Raw genomic sequence first — 17,489 nt, 5'->3', positions numbered from 1 at the left:
CAAATACTACAAAATCAAAAAGCTCTGGAGATTGAAAGAATTTGCAACTCAGTTGACAGCAAAACCTGACCCTACATAAAACTATTGGATAGAACTGACATAACTTTATGTATGGTCATTGTTTACCTAATCTTATATAGATATTTTTGTCTCACTGTAAAAACTGAGTATGTTTGGTCAAGGACTGCTACACAATATACTACATATATGTATGATACTACGTTACTGAAATGTGAAAAATTGCAAATGTGAAATATATGTCACCACAAGATGTTTGGATCAACCATAGTGGGTATATAGGCCTGTATAGGTGTGATTGTTATAGAGGAGGACTCCATGACCCTCTAGAATCAATTAAAGAGGGAGACCTCTCCTTTAGCCTCACTGCCCATGGCAACGAGTTATTTTTATTGGAAAATTATAATCAGTCTCAAGTGAATATTTCATAGGAAAGATTATCTTCTCTAAAATTATGCTTCCATTCTAGAATCCAGGAGGAAAAATAAGAGATATATGTATATATCTCATATATATATATATATATATATATATGCATTTGTTACTGGAAATGATCACATTAAAAACCATTAAGTTCTATCTATTCTCTTTATGATCAAGAAAACATTCTGATGTTTCAGGTTTCACATCCAGGTATTGCTGTTGCTGATGTTTGTTTTTCCTTTAAAACTTCCCAGGGCAAAATACATTATACATATAATGAGTCAGAAATGATCGTTATTCATTTACAGGCTCTCCAGTTAGAGTGAAATACTGTCATTTTTAGGTCATTGTATAATGATGTTTCTGGCATACGTGGTTTGAATAAAGTAACTTTCAGTGCCAAGGTTAATGTATCAACTTCAGGTAGTTGCTTTGTTGAATTTTGTTAAATATTCTTGAGCTTCTCTAACCCTCTGAGACAGACTGAAATGAAAAGGAATTTAATTAGAGTGTGCTGGGAATGTAATGTGATATATTAAGTTTTTATTAAGAAAACTGGTGCTGAACCACAATGTGATTGGTTCTGAAATTATCCTCCTAGATAAACAGAATACACATATGTGCAGATAAGCAAAGTGAATGTAAAGGGAACTTATCAAAAATACTAATTCAATGAAAGTTTACATCAAAAAGTGATTTTAAAAGAGGAAAGCTTTTTCATGCCATGCAAAGTTCAAAATTAAACCTCCTGTTTCATTTTAAAACCAGTGTGCAAGAGTGGTTATTCTGTGCCAGTTTTAGTCATTGGAATTCGGTCCTCCTGTGATTAATTTCAAAGGCACATTGGTTTGGGGTTATTATTAGGTTAGTCTGTTAATGCAAAATCTGTCAAGAAGGCCTTGAAGTGGAAATCAAGCAGATGCAAACAAAGTTCTAGTTTAAAATACCTTTAACCCAAGGATTTTACTATTTTGGTTTCATGTGTTAAAGGGAGCTCAAAATTAAGTAATTAATTCAGTTGAGCTATGTTTTATGGCAGCATGTCATACTTTTTTTTTAGAATAAAACCACTAATACTTCTTAGAAAAAGCTCCATTTCATAAGTCTATGAATGTTAAAGAGTTAACATGTATTCAATTATTTTATTTATTTTGTTAACAACAAATTAATCAAAATGCATGCAAATAACAGCATTCTGTATTAGGCCATTCTTGTGTTGCTATAATGGAATACCTGGGGCTGGGTAATTTATAAAGAAAACAATTTTAATTTATTCACAGTTCTGCAGGCTTTACAAAAAGCATGGTGCTGGCACCTGCTTCTGGTTAGACCTCTGGAAGCTTACAATCATGGCAGGAGGTGATGGGGAGTTGCATGCCACTTGGCAAGAGCAGGAGCAAGAGAGTCAGGAGGTGTCACACTTAAAAAAATTATTATACTTTAAGTTCTGGGACACATGTGCAGAACGTGCAGTTTTGTTACATAGGTATACACATGCCATGGTGGTTTGCTGCACCCATCAACCCGTCATCTACATTAGGTATTTCTCCTAATGCTTTCCCTCCCCCAACCCGCTCTCCCAACACCTCCACAGGCCCTGGTGTGTGATGTTCCCCTCCGTGTGTCCATGTGTTCTCATTGTTCAACTCCCACTTATGAGTGAGAACATGAGGTGTTTGGTTTTCTGTTCTTGTGTTAGTTTGCTGAGAATGATGGTTTCCACCTTCATCCATGTCCCTGCAAAGGACATAAACTCATCCCTTTTTATGACTGCATAGTATTCTATGGTGTATATGTGCCACATTTTCTTTATCCAGTCTATCATTAAAGGGCATTTGGGTTGGTTCCAAGTGTTTGATTTGTGAACAGTGCTGCAATAAACATATGTGTGCATGTGTCTTTATAGTAGAGTGGGTGAAGGATATGAACAGGAGGCGCCACACTTTTTTAAACAACCAGGTCCTGTGTGCGCCGAGCGCAAGAACTCACTCATTATCGTAAGGAGGGCACCAAGGCATTTATGAGGGATCCACCCCCAGGAGCCAAACACCTCCCACCAGGTCCCACATCCAACACTGGGGATTACATTTGAACTTGAGATTTGCAGGGAACAGACACCCAAAACATATCACATAGAAAAAGATCGAGATAAAACTAATATACAGCTAAGTTTCTTTCCAGAAATTTAAACTCTGACATTTTTTTCCGTTTTTGCTTTTTTTTTCCTTGCCTCATCAGCTTCACTGACATTATCTACATGAATTTTGTTTAAAATAGTCATGGGTGGTTATCTCTTAAATAACAAATCAATTTCAATAAAGCTGAAAGATAATTTAACACTACAATATTTTATGTGATTTTAGATTAAAATAATTCATTATTTAAATTACTGGAGTAATTATTTAACTTTACTTTTAGCTTAGTTCTATGTAAATATAGGCAATGCCATAAGATAATCAGCTCTTATACTTTATTATCACTTTGACTCAGTCATCTACTATTTGAAATCAATCACCTAACTAGAGAATTTTCATACCTTTTTAAACTCTATTATTGTTAGTTTAATATAGAATAGTTTATCTTTTTGACTGGAACTCTGTTAAAAGTATCAAAACGTCATTTCATTTTCTTGTAATTACTGAGTTAATTTTCTTAAAACAACTGGTTCATCTTAAGTTTTCTTTAAAAATGTCAACTATATTTTCTCAAAAGTAAATGTATACTAGACCATATTTAGTATAAACCCGTACAAATTTTAAACCATTTCCCCTCAAGAATTGCAGTCTCTTGGATAAATCGGTGTTACTTTCAGTGCCTGTATTTAAGAACACTTAGTATGTCTATTAAACTACATTCTCAATTTTAAATGTAATGAATAAAAAATGAAGATATCTACCATATATGAAATAGTTATTTTCCTTATGCTTACATAAAGAGTGATTTTTCAGTTTTCTTTTCTCAAAACTCCTATTACTGTTGATGTAGGTATAAATTAAGTGACAAGCACATTATTTTAAGAATAGATCAAAAATAATATGTTATTATATTAATGCAGTACAATGTTTTTATCAATACTTCACAATTTTACCTTTTTTAATGGTAAGACACAGCAGTATCTTACTTAATTTCTCTCAAATTTTAATAATTCACAGTCAAAAATTAAAAAACAGGTAAGAATGCAAAGCACCATGAGCAAGAGCCAGAGGAAAACAAAACAAAACAACAACAACAAAAAAACAAGAACAAAAATAGGAGCAAGAAACACCAGGCAGAATCAGAAGATATTGAACTAATGAGATAATGAACAGAAAATAATTATATTTTAAATAAGAGGAAGATATTCATTAAAAATTTGTTGGAGAGACTGGCATGATTAAAATTTGAAATGGCATATTCATAAGTAGCAGTTATATCTTTATTATTATTTAAAACATATTTTGACATTAGAGGATATGCTTTGAAATTTCAAAGACAAAAAAGGATGAAAAGTAATTATGAATTCATTTTTTTTCCTATGAAAGACTGTTATTTTCAAAGTCTTGTGTTTTGTTAACATTGATTGATAGTGTCTGATTAGCAGTAATGCCAGCAGATTATCAAATCACTGCCCTTTCTTGCTTTTTTGGAGTAGTTTTCAACAATTCATTTTAACATCTTTATTATTTTATTGCTCTAAGTTTGATATATTACAGAGATGTTTTCATCTTACTATTTGTTTGCCAAAAAATTGATACCAAGAGAAGACATGATTCAATGTAGTTAATTTATTTATGAATACAAATGTTATTTTCAAGAATCCACTTTTATCAAATATAGTAGAAATGTTTGTATTTCCCTGTGCTTGTATGTATTTGTCTTTGCACTTGTTATTCACATAAGATGAAAATATAAATTATAATAAGGTATACAAAGAAGGAGTTTAAACAATATCTGAGGAATTCATTAAAATACTAATTTTATATTATTTAAAATATATAATAATAGATACCATGATTACTTAGCCTAATTAAAGTCTATAAAATACTGCAATATATATATATATGCGCATATATACATATCTGTGAATATTTTAAATGCATGACTGCAAAAGAGTAAAAACTGTGCAGAGACAAAATAGTAAATGAGATTATTGAGATATAGACTAGTACTAAAACTGCATTTTATCTGAAACGTACATGTCCACAATGGGTGAGCCTGAGCTTAGTTTTGAAAAATACATGATGAGAGGTAATTAACAAATAAGTTAGAAGTTTAAGAAAAGACTCCAATACAAAACTAGCACACCAAAAGTAAAGCGGTATAAAGGAGAAAAATAAATAAAACAATTTTCTTATTTTCTTAGATTTGGTGGTAAGTGGGTAGGGGGAAGAAGGTCCTTGTTAAATTGTAATAACAAGTTGATTTTCTTCACAGAGTTTATAGTTGGATTTTCTCTATGTATCTGAAAAATAAAATCAAATAAGTGGAGAATTTAAAGTGATGTCCTCTTGGTAAAACCTTGGGAAATGACAGAGAAAAAAGGCAAATTCTGACCGGAGAACTGAAATTCTACCTAGTTCAAATATCTCGAAACTTTAATAATTCACAGTCAAAAATTAAAAACCAGGTAAGAATGCAAAGCACCATGAGCAAAAGCAAGAGAAAAACAAAACAAAACAACAACAACAAGAACAAAAATAGGAGCAAAAATCATCAGGCAAAATTAGAAGATACTGGGCTAATGAGATAATGGACAGAAATTAATTACATTTTATATGCTTAAATAATAATATGCCTAAAAATAAAAAAAGAATGCACACAGTTTTTGAAATAACAGTTTTCAAAATGAACCAATTAGAATTTTCAGAACTCAGTAAGTTATCAGGATATGTAGACAATATAAAAAGACTTAAAAGAACAGAGACGGAAGATGAATTACATACAAATAGTTTTTAGGCTTATAATTTCCTTATAAATAAAAAGTGCATGTCAAAAGTCAATCAAATGCTGCCTTCCATGTGCTGAGTAAAAATAACTTTCAGCCTGGAAATATAAATGAGCAAATAATATTTCAGGATTAGTAGCAATACAAACACCTTTTCGAATTGTAAGAAGTAGAATGAAGAAAAGCTGTAAAATTCACATTAATGGAAATTTTAAAAGGTATTCTTAAAGAAAAATGAAAATAAAACCAAATGAAATATCTGAGTTTATAAATATGTGGGCAATTCTAAATAAAAATTAATGGAAAATACATAGTTAAGTTTAGTTTTTGAGTAAAAGTAAGAAAACAGGAACAGCATGTAAGTTAGGAGTAGAGAAGAAGGACATAGGAAAAAAGATTCTACTGATGATTGGGAAGAAGATAATTTCTTTTTCACTATAAATGTCATTTATTTTTTCCAGCCAACTAGACTTTCTATTACTTCCGGCTCAATGTCGACTAAAATAATAATAGCAGATATCTTCCCCTTCCCTCAGTATCAACTTGTTTGTTAACTAACTTGTCTTTTAAATTGTCACATAATGAGAAAAATGTACATTTTAAAAATATTTTTACTTTAATTTTTCATATGCTTAAACTTTTAAATTTGGAGGCATAATAAACCAAATATATGTTTCTTCCTTAAATTTTAAAATCAACAAATAATTTTATAAATAATTCAAAATTTGGTGAGCATATGAAAGTACACATAAAGTTTTCTTCCCCTTACTTTCCTAATATGATGTGCAAAAACCAACCAGTTAATAATTTCTATGCCTTCGTGCATGAGCGCATGCTTAAATTTTCCATCATACAGAAGAATTGTTGAATTTACCTGTGTTATAAGTACAGAATCCGTATTGCTCATCATTAAGCAGTCCTGCTTACATTCCAACATTAAAGGCATTGTCAGGTAAAAATGGCCAAACTTATATTTTTCCTAAAAGTTAATTACTATTCAAAATAATATATGATCTTAATCCTGAACCCTAGGCAAGTCTCTTTTCTGTTTAGAGTAGTGGAAATATATAATGTAGGAAAAATATAATGAGACTTGAATTTCGTGTTTTTTATTAGTCACAACATTAGCAGCTGCATTCCTTCTTTACTAAAAGATCCTAGAAATAAATTCAGGTGTTCCTGAAGACAAATGCAAATGGTATCAACTTCCTCATTTTTTAATCCACTGAGTGTTTAATTATGGAATGCTGTCTTTAGATTTTATTTATGTTAATAGTAATGCCTTACGAAATAGATTCAGAGCAAGAGTTAAACTTCAGAGCAGTTCCTGAATTATTCTTATCATCAATCTTGTCACTGTTGACAAATTCTCCATATGTTCACAAATTCCCATGCTTTGCTTGATTTTTAATGTACATTCAATATCAATACTTGAATTAAATCACACGCAAAATTTAAAAAGAGGATAGTAGGCCACTATGCAATTTGGAATGTTAAATGTTATTTTACCTTTATTATTACTTGTTGCAAAATATTTATTTCTGCATTTTGCTATATCTACTTACATATGTGTCTTATGTAATCTACTAAAGTGCAATCAATTCCAGGCCAAGGTTCATGTTGTATACAGTTTTATATGTTTAACAACAGTTATAGGGCAATATTTTAAGAGAGGTTGCGAGGTGGTGCACAAAAAAACTTATAAATAAGAGATATACATAAAATATTCTGTATAACTGCCTCTGTTCTTCACTGTGTAATAAAGATTTTGAAGGCTTGGGTACTTTGCATATTTTGATACAAAGTGACTTTAGGGAATATTTAATTCATCTCTGTCACAATTATCTTATCTACAGTAGGAATGTAAAGGGTGCAGGCTATATTTGAATATGTCCTCTGAAAAATTTAGGTGTTGCCAATTTGATAGTATTAAGGGGTAAGACCTTTAAGAGGAGATTAGGCCATTAGAGTTTCTTCTTCATGAATGGGATTAGGTGTCCTTATAAAGGGGTTTCACAAGGTAGTTTGTTCTCTGTTGCCCTTTTGTCATGTGAAGACATGAGAAAGCCCTCTCCAGATGCCTTGATCTTGGATTTCCCAGCCTCTAGAACTGTAGAGAATACATTTCCGTCTTTTGTAGGATACTGAGATTTACATGTTCTAGTAGAGCAGCACAGATGGATTAAGACAATACCTATCTCATTTTTATCACAAGGATTACAGATTTTGTAAACAGCAAAATATAGTGCCATACATAGAAATGCTATATAAATATCAGCTATTATTATATTGATTAATAGTAACAATGTTCTTATTTTAGCACTGATACAAATCTGAATATATGCTAAGAGGCTTCTTCAATATCCCCTGAAGACAGAAGGCTATATTATAGACCCAGGATAAATGACCTCATGTCAGTAACACCTAAAGGAACACTTACTATGTCTCAAACCTCTCACTCATACCCAGTGCTTCCTCTCACACTAAAAGAAGGAAGGTCCTACTCTGGTAATATTGGCTCAGCTTTCTGGTTGTAACTAAACCCATCTCTCTTGGGAACTAGTTAATAAAATATCTTCATGTTCTTTTGCTATTCAAATCACCTCTTCTTCTCTTTGACTCCCTCCCCATACTCTGTTCTTTCCTTTATTCTGTAGCTTTCTATAAATTCAGAAGTGAATTAGTTAGTAGTTAGCTCTATACAACATGCTACATGGTTAAATTCGGATTTGTATTGAATCTTTTTCTCTAATCTACTGTTTATTTGGAACAATTTTGTCAGATGGACTATGAGATTTTTATAGTATTTTAATTTTATATTCTACATTTTATTATTTCTGATTCTCACAAAACTTTTCCAAAAGTATGTGAGAAAGCCATGTCAAATGCAAACGACTTGCCTAGTTTTAAGCAGCTAACAAATGACAAATATTAATTTTAATTCTTAGTTATGAGACTCAAAACACACTATTCTAAAAGATTGACAAGATATAGATTATACAAGAGGAGTAAAAATGTTTGCCTCAGAGTTCAACAAGCATAACAAATCTCGATGCTTGTCATTATAAAATTTCTAATAGGAAAAATTAAAATGCAGTTACAGGGATTCATAGACCCCAAAGTCATCTGTGGATAAAATTCAGAGTTTGTGAGCTAAAATAGGAAGATTTACAGCATAATTTTCGTTAATCACTAACAGAAATGTATTATTTCTTACCATTACGAATATGGGCAACAAGTCAATGTAGCCTTATCTTTGTTAGCAATAGAATTCAAAAGTTATTTCATATAATACTGCAGGTTTTGCAGATATCTCAAATCATTACTTCTACTCATCACTACTTCAAAAGTATAGTTGTTTTTAAATGTGTTGGTATATTTTATTTTATCATATGAATAAGGAAACATATACTACACATACTATTCCAATTTTGTGGGTTGGTTATTCTTACCACTACATTTTAATATAATTTATTTTATTTTCAAACTTACTTCTTATATTTTATATACTACAAAATTATTCTAAAAAGTGGTCCGTAGTCTTCACCAGACTGTCAGAGGGACTCATGGAGAGAGAAATTGAAAAATCGCTGTGTTAGGGTGTGTGGTACTTGAAAACATGAATTTTAACAACTAATCCCAAACATTGGATGACTTTTTCAGAAAAAAATAGCATATGAATTTCTTCTATTTCATAGGGTATAAAGAAAAACAAACATATAATTACACTATTTATAAAATGAAAGTTTCAAATATTTAATTAATGAGATTAAAACATTAATACAGGGCTAGCATTGTAAAGTGGGCTGAAATATCTCAAAATACCAACTAAAAGAATATATTAGGTATTTTTTGAGAATGTATTCATTAAACATTTACTAGCATGGATTTCAGGTCAAAGGAGAGGTGAACTTTGGAGAATATCCAGTCATTGTAGTCATCATGATTCTTTAAATGCTGGACAGGTAAAAGAGAGATTTAACACAAAAGCAACAGATAATAATACATAAAAGGAAAACAACAATAATGCAAAGGAATGGGAATAAGAACGAGATGTCAATTTTCCTTTATAAAAAAATAGAAATTTCATTGTACATATAATGTTTCTTGACCAACTTGAATAATCTTTTTTTTTTTTCAGGCTATCATAGATCCTCAAGAAAGAAGACATCACTTGCTAAAGGAAAACTTGGGTGGTGATCAGAAATTCGGTTTCCATCCTATTCAATCTTGAGAATCTCACTGTCTACAAAGCTGCTTGTCAGGAAGCAGGAGAGTTTCAGAATTAGATAACAGAGAAGTTCAGTGAACTGTAATGTGCATTAAGAAATAGAGAACTTCAATGCTACCTTCGGGGAAAATGTCCTTTGATTCCACTATGATACCCTGTCACTGACCTGCATTAAACATAAAATGTAATATTGATTTTTAAATGCATTTTGAAATGTATTCTACACATACTACTTAGATGAGAAATCTTTTATATTTTAGATAAAGATTGTGATATTTGTACATGATAACTCCAACTGATTTTAAATTAATTCTTCAGCAAGCCACGATAATTTAATAATTTATCTAACTATATGAAATTAATTAAATCTAACATTTATAATTGTTACAGATTCATGCTCTTTAAGTCAACTCCTGCCACTTGTCCCTAATTTGACTTTAACACTAGCACCCCCCAAAAAAATCTTATTCAAGGAGACATGCCATGTGTGAAATTGCAAATAAAGTCTGATAGAATAATAAAAATATTTTTAGAGAAAAAAATCTTGTTTTACTACGTTTTTTGGTTGTTTTGCAGGTGATTGTTTATTACAACATTTTTTAACACCTCTTAGGTTATGGGGTGACATTCTACTGGAGTAATCAAAAAGGAAATACAATTTTTTGCCAACTAGTTTCTCAGATCTAATAAGGAAAGGAATAATAAATAAACCATTAAACTATGCCACAATATATCACACATAAAGGTGCATTTTGTTTGAATACAAAATATCTGTTTTTGAAAACTAAATATGTACAATAAAGCACTTGGCATACTATTTAGCACCAAGCAGACAAAGAAAAAAGATAGTTGTTTCACTATTATACATTTCATTTTTGTACTATTATGATGTAAGTGATCAAGTGAGAGGCCCAAAGTTACAGTATTCTCAGGAAAGATCAGGAGAGCTTTCTATTAAGCTCATGAAATTATTTAGTTGATTTTTAAAGAGAAAATAGAATCATACAGAAAAAAGAAAATGACTGCAGCAATGACTGAGGAGATGAATTCTGCTGTGCAGTATAAAATCTACTGCTAAAATTGGAAGGACACAGAAGATGGTGGTGTTGGTTCTGCCTTCAAGTAACTCCAAAACAAGATATACCCTGTATATAACTATAGTAGAGAAACAAACAAAGACCTATGGGATAACAGAGTATGCATTGAGCCTTTCTGACTGTTAAAAATATCAGACTAATGATTCTAAATCTATATTCCCCTTTGTAGAAATATTACAGATAATGAAGTTTTGGTTGGTGAAAGCATTAAAAAATAGCTAAAAGGGTGTTCAAACAGCCAGATACTCCTTGACATGCATATTTTAAAATATGTCAGGAAACTAAAGGAAGGAATGAAGGGCAGGGAAAAAGGAAAAATAATTATTGGTGTGGGGAGGAAATGTCTTATTTGAGAGATACTGAAGAGGTAGATCTCAAAAACATTCATCATCAGCTCTAGAAAGCTAACAGAGGAAGGAGGCATCCAGTTTAGTCTTCCATCAACTGTCTGTGGTAAAAGGTTTCTGACCAATATATCTGCAATACATAACAGAAATAAATTACTAGGAAACAATATCTAAAAACTCATAGATATATAATTTAATTTTTTATTACTAGGTTCAACAGACATAAAATTACATTTTAGCACAAATAGAACAAATGCATAGCGAAAAAAAAATCTTACATAAGTCAACACATTAATTATTGGAAGTGTGCATACCAGTGAGTAGTTGAATTTTAACTAAACTATAATTGAATAATTTAATAATAAATTAATCTTCTAGTTAATTTAATAATAAAATGAGCAATTGATCATATTTTGTGATCCTAAAATTTTATCTAATAAAAACATGGGATTAAATAGTAACTGCATATTAGATGCCTCTATACACAATTTGAACTAACAATAATGTACCAATTTTTACACATTTTATTATGACAATTGAGACTGTGTCTTCTTTCTTAATATAACTGAGACTGGATTGATGATGGTGCTACACTAAGGGAAACATGCTGAAATTACTGGTATTGTCTTTTCTAATTTTTAATTTTAGTAAATTCATAACATAAAAATTATTATCTTAACTTTTTTAAGTGTAAAGTTAAGTGATGTTAAGGAAATTCATATTGTTTGCAACCATCGCTACCATCTATCTGCAGAACACCTTTGATCTTGAAAAACTGAAATTCTGTACTCACTAAACAATAACTCTCCTTCCCCTTCTACCCTAGCCACTGACAACTACCATTCCATTTCTGTCTCTTTGGTTTTGACTATTCAGGGTACCTCATATATGTGAAATCACTTGGTATTTTTTTTTTTTGGCTCATTTCACATAGCATGTCCTCAAGTTCCATTCATTGCAGAATTTGCTTCTTTTTGAAGGTTGAATAATATTCCACTTTATGTATATACAACATTTTATTTGTCTATTCATCTGTCAATGCACACTTGGGTTGCTTCCATGTTTAAGCTGTTGTGAACTATTCTGCTATAAATATGGGTGTACAAATAGCTCTTCAAGACCCTGCTTTCAATTCCTGCACGTGTTTACCCCAAAACAGAGTTGCTGATCATATGGCAATTCTATTTTTAAAGTACTAAGGAGCCACCATACCATTTTCCAGTGGCTGAATCATTTTACATTCTCAGCAACAGTGCACATGTGTTCTAATTTCTCCACATTCTCAGCAACCCTTGTTATTTCCTGTTGCTTTATTGTGGTTGTTTTGATAACAGTCATTCTAATGGATGTGAGTTGGTGGGCCTGACTGTGGTTTTAATTTGCATTTCTCTAATGATTAATGATGTTGAGCACCTTTTCATGTGCTTATTGGCTATGTGTATATCTTTTTATTTTTGAAAAATGTCTGCTCAAATCCTTTGCTCATTTTTGAATTGGGTTGTTTTCATGACTGTTGAGTTTGGGGAGTGTTGTATATATTCTGGTTACCAATACCTTATTAGAAATATGATTTGCAAATATTTTCTCTGATATGGTTTGACTGTGTCTCCACCCAAAATCTCATCTTAAATTGTAGTCCCCATAGTCTCCATAATCCCCACATGTCAAGGCAGGAGCAGGCTGAGGTAACTGGATCATGGGGGCAGTTTCCCCCTTGCTGTTTTCGTGATATCCAGTGTGTCTCATAAGATCTGATGGGTTTATAAGCCTCTGGCATCCCTGTTTGTACTCACTCTGCCCTGCCGCCCTGTGAAGAAGGTGCCTGCTTCTCCTTTGCCTTCTGACATTATTCTGAGTTTGCTGAAGCTTCCCCAACAATTTGGAACTGTGAGTCAATTAAACCTCTTTCCTTTATAAATTACCCAGTCTGGGGTATTTCTTCATGGCAGTGTGAGACTGGACTAATGCATTTTTCCCATGCTATAGGTTGCCTTTACATTATGTTGAAAGTGTTTTTGATGCAAAGCAGTTTTTAAATTTTCATAAAGTTCAATTTATTTTTTTCTTTTGTTGTATAGCCTTTGGTATGATATCCATATCATCATTGCCAAATCTAATGCCATAAAGCTGTTGTCATATATTTCCTTCTCAGGGTTATACTTTATTTATGATGTTGGATTATTTGATTTTAAGTTTTTCTATATGGCATTAAGTAAGGCTTCAACTTTATTATTTTACATGTGGACATACAGTTCTGCTACCATCATTTGTTGAAAAGACTGTCCTTTTCTCATTTAATAGTTTTGGAACCACTGACAAAAATCATTTGACTATATATACGAGGATCTTTTCTGGGCACTTTTTTCTATTCCATTGATCTATATGTCTGTCTTTATGCCAGAAAGACACTGTTTTGATTACTATAGTTCTGAAGTAAGTTGTGAAATTAGGAAGCATTAGTTCTCCGACTTTGTTCTTTTTCAAGATTGTTTGGTTACTCAATGTCCCTTAACATTCCATATGAATTTTAGTATGGATATTTCTACTTCTGCAGAAAACATAACTGGATTGTGATAGGAATTGCAATAAATCTGTGGATCATTTTGGGTGAGTGATATTAACATGTTAGTAATATTAGATCTTCCAATCCCATTAACATGGAATATCTTTCCATTTATTTATGACACCTTTAATTACTTTCAACAACATTGTGTAGTTTTTATTATACATGTGTCTTTTACCTTCTTGGTTAATTTCTATGTATTTTAATGTTTTTGATGATGTTGTTGGAGTTATTTTCTTAATTTATTTTCAGATTATTCACTGTTAATCCTTAGAAATGCAACTGAATTTTTTTTTTGTATCGACTTTGTATTTGGCTACTTGTTTGGATTTGTTTACTAGTTCTGATAGTTTCCCTTTTTGTAGAATATTTAAGGTTTTCTAAATATGAAATTATGTCATCTACAGGCAGAAATAAGAAGATTTATTCCTTCTCTATTTGGATGCCTTATATTTCCTTTTTGCGAAGATACAAAATTTTTACTCACAATAATTTCAAGAACTATGACTTATAGGTATTGGATATATTTGAAGGAAAAGATAATGCTTATTAAATGAAAACAAAACAACATCTAAGCACATGAGTAATTATAACCTGCTATTAGATAGAAAGAAAATTTCGTAGAAATTATAATTCTTTCAATAAGTAAATAGAATGCTATTCTACTTAGAACTCAGATAGGGTTTTCTTTTCTACTGAATATTCACAAGTTATAATTGTATAATTAATTGGGTATAACGTGATACTCTGCTTCACTTATATAATGTAAAATGATTGAGTCAAGCTAACAAACATATACGTCATCTCAAGTACTTACCATTTATTCCTTTTAAATGAAACATTTTAACCTTTGACCAACATTTCCCCATCTTCCCTCCCTCAACCTCTGGAAGTCATCATTCTGCACTCTGTTACACACCACATTTTCTTTTATTTATTTATCAATTATTTTTTATTTTTAAATATTTTATTTTTAATTTTTATGGGTACATAGTAGATGTATATATTTATGGGTTACATGAGATATTTTGATACAGCCATACAATGCATAATAATCACATCAGGGTAAATGGGGTATCCATCATCTCAAGCATTTATCATTTATTTGTGTTACAATTAATTCTGATTATAGTCTTTTAGAATACCACCAGTGCACTGGCTCATGCCTGTAATCTCAGCAGTTTGGGAGGCCGAAGAAGGTGGATCACTTCAGGTCAGGAGTTTGAGACCAGCCTGGCCAGCATGGTGAAAGCCTGTCTTTACTAAAAATACAAATATTATCCAGGCATGGTGGCTTGAGCCCAGTTACTAGAGAGGCTGAGACAGGAGGATTGCTTGTACCTGGTAGGCAAAAGTTTCAGTGCCACTGCGCTCCAGCCTGGGTGACAGAGTGAAACTCCACCCCAATACATTTTTTAAAAATAAAATAAAATATGTAATACATTATGTTGACTGTAGTCACCCTGCTGTCCTATCAAATACTAGATTGTATCCTATCTAATTATGTTTTTATGCCCATTAACCATCCCCAATTCTTCAGCCCTGTTACCCTTCCAAGCCTCTGGTAACCATCTTAATACTCTCTATCTGCATCACATTTTCTTTTTTTTTTCACTTTTTTTTTAATTTCCAATTTTTATTTTAAGTTCAGGGGTACGTGAGTAGGATGTGGAGGTTTGTTATATAGGTAGATGTGTGACATGGTGGTTTGCTGCACAGATTGTCCCCTCACCTAGTTATTAAACCCAGCATCCATTAGCTATTCTTCCTGATGGTCTCCCTCTTCCCACTCCACACCCTCCGACAGGCCCCAGTGTGTGTTGTTCCCCTCAATGTGTCCACATGTTCTAATCCTTCAGCTTCAAGTGAGAACATGTGGTATTTGATTTTCCATTCTTACATTAGTTTGCTGAGGATAATGGCATGCATATGTTCATTGCAGAACTATTCACAACAGCAAAGACATGGAATCACCCATCACATTTTCTTCATCCTTTCATCCATTGCCGGACACTTAGGTTCATTCCACAACTTGGCTATTATGATTAATTCCAAAATGAACACAGAAGTGCAGATATCTCTTTGGCATATTGATTTGAAATCCTTTGAACATGTATATACTACTTTCATTGTCTCAATGTCTAGCTTCTTGAAACCCATTGCTTTATTTGTTTTATGAAGGAAGGTGAGTAATCTGATCCTTTTACTACATCTTGAGAAGCATTTAAAGTCCTTTATGATATTTTCAGGTATAGAAATACAGAAATTATACACAGTACAGACTTGCGAAGGTCACTGGATGGGGATAGAAGACAAAACATTTTTTAAAAATCTCAGTGAAAGATGCATAAAAAAAGACAACTATTATATTTTTAAAATTAATTTTAACCCTTTACCAAGCACATTTCATATATATTTATTGAATACATGTTATTCTGTAAATCTGCTGAAATTATATATAATTATAATTTCTTTTTAGTTTAATGTATTCTATATCCATATATTATCTGTATGAAGCTATTTATTTGATATAATTAACATTTTAAAATTCTATCGTATTTCTTTATTTTTGATGAGAACTTTAGCAGATACTATGTATCAAGATAATCCCTTACTCCATTGTTAAAGTAGTGTTAAATTATGGGACATGTCATAAGTTACTACAGAAATTATCCTTTGTTTTTTTGCCATGAAGAAGCATGTTGCCTTCCTTCCTTTGATGAAATTTCCAAAAAAATTTTACTGTCCAATTAGCATATTTTAAAATTGAGACCAAATTGTTTTTAATCTTGTAGACATCCTGTTTATTCCATAATTCAAATATTCTTGACAATTTTCTCATGATAAAATTCTATTTTAGTCTGCATTATCAATGATTTACAATCAACTTTCATATTTTCCTAAAAAAACAGAGAACTATATTTAATAATATATATGATATATAAAACATTAGCCTTTTTATTATTCATAGTTTTACTGTGCTTGTAAGCACTCTTTATTTCAGTTGATTTTTTTTCCATAGAAATACTTTCTCAATGAAGGAAACATTCTGGTGATTTATATTCTGGCATAGGCTCCTTTATGTGGATAGCTATTCTATTATGTTTCTGTAATTGTAGCTGTGTCATCAGATTCTATTTCAAAACAAATCTTTAACTCCAAATTGGGTATGTTGACAATGTAAACCTTCATAGTTTGGTTCAGTACTAATGTTTGTCAGCAATAAAGCTGAAAACAGAAATCTTCTCTTTATATCGCCATTATATTCAAATCGCACATATCCTCGAAGAATATCTACGTTAAAAATATTTGCACATTCATCACATTATAATGAAATGTACATTACTGAGTGTATTTGTCATATAACTTAGCTAAACGATGTGCTCTGATGTTATTGGAAACCAATACTTAAGCTAACTTCTTTGCCACATATTTACTCAACTTATATGAGCACACTCTGAGCCATGCTGTGATTAATGTCTTAACAGTCATCCATATGTATTTGTTTCAGTCTTAGTCTTAACTTAGGATAACCACAAAATATTAAGTTCTATATGTAAAATATTGTACATTTGCTTCTACTAGCTTTTAAATACAGTTACACTTTTTTCAAAGAAATTCAGTGTTTATGATTTATATTGTTATGCTTTTTATCTTAATGCCACTTATATAAGATTGTCATGAGAGTTTCTATTTGTTTTCACTCAAGTTGTGCACTCATATCATGGGTTTGTAACAGTTTATAGAACACTACTCATTTCTGCAATAGAATTGCTATAGTGTGACTCCAACTGTTCAAATGTTGGTGAGATAATCAATGAAGTCAATATAACCAGTGAAAGAAAATATGGGAGCAGAACATGTATGTGGAGAGTCGGCATGGACA

General features: G+C 31.5%; 1 long non-coding RNA gene across 1 annotated transcript in view; it reads right to left on the bottom strand.

Annotated features, from left to right (window-relative positions):
• LOC109029281 (uncharacterized) overlaps positions 1-17,489 on the bottom strand; it is a 211,155-nt gene that overhangs the window by 117,364 nt on the left and 76,302 nt on the right. The window lies entirely within an intron of this gene.

Source organism: Gorilla gorilla, chromosome 14 (assembly GCF_029281585.2).
Source record: "Gorilla gorilla gorilla isolate KB3781 chromosome 14, NHGRI_mGorGor1-v2.1_pri, whole genome shotgun sequence".
Lineage (NCBI taxonomy): Eukaryota > Metazoa > Chordata > Mammalia > Primates > Hominidae > Gorilla > Gorilla gorilla.
This window is presented reverse-complemented; position numbering and strand designations above follow the sequence as displayed.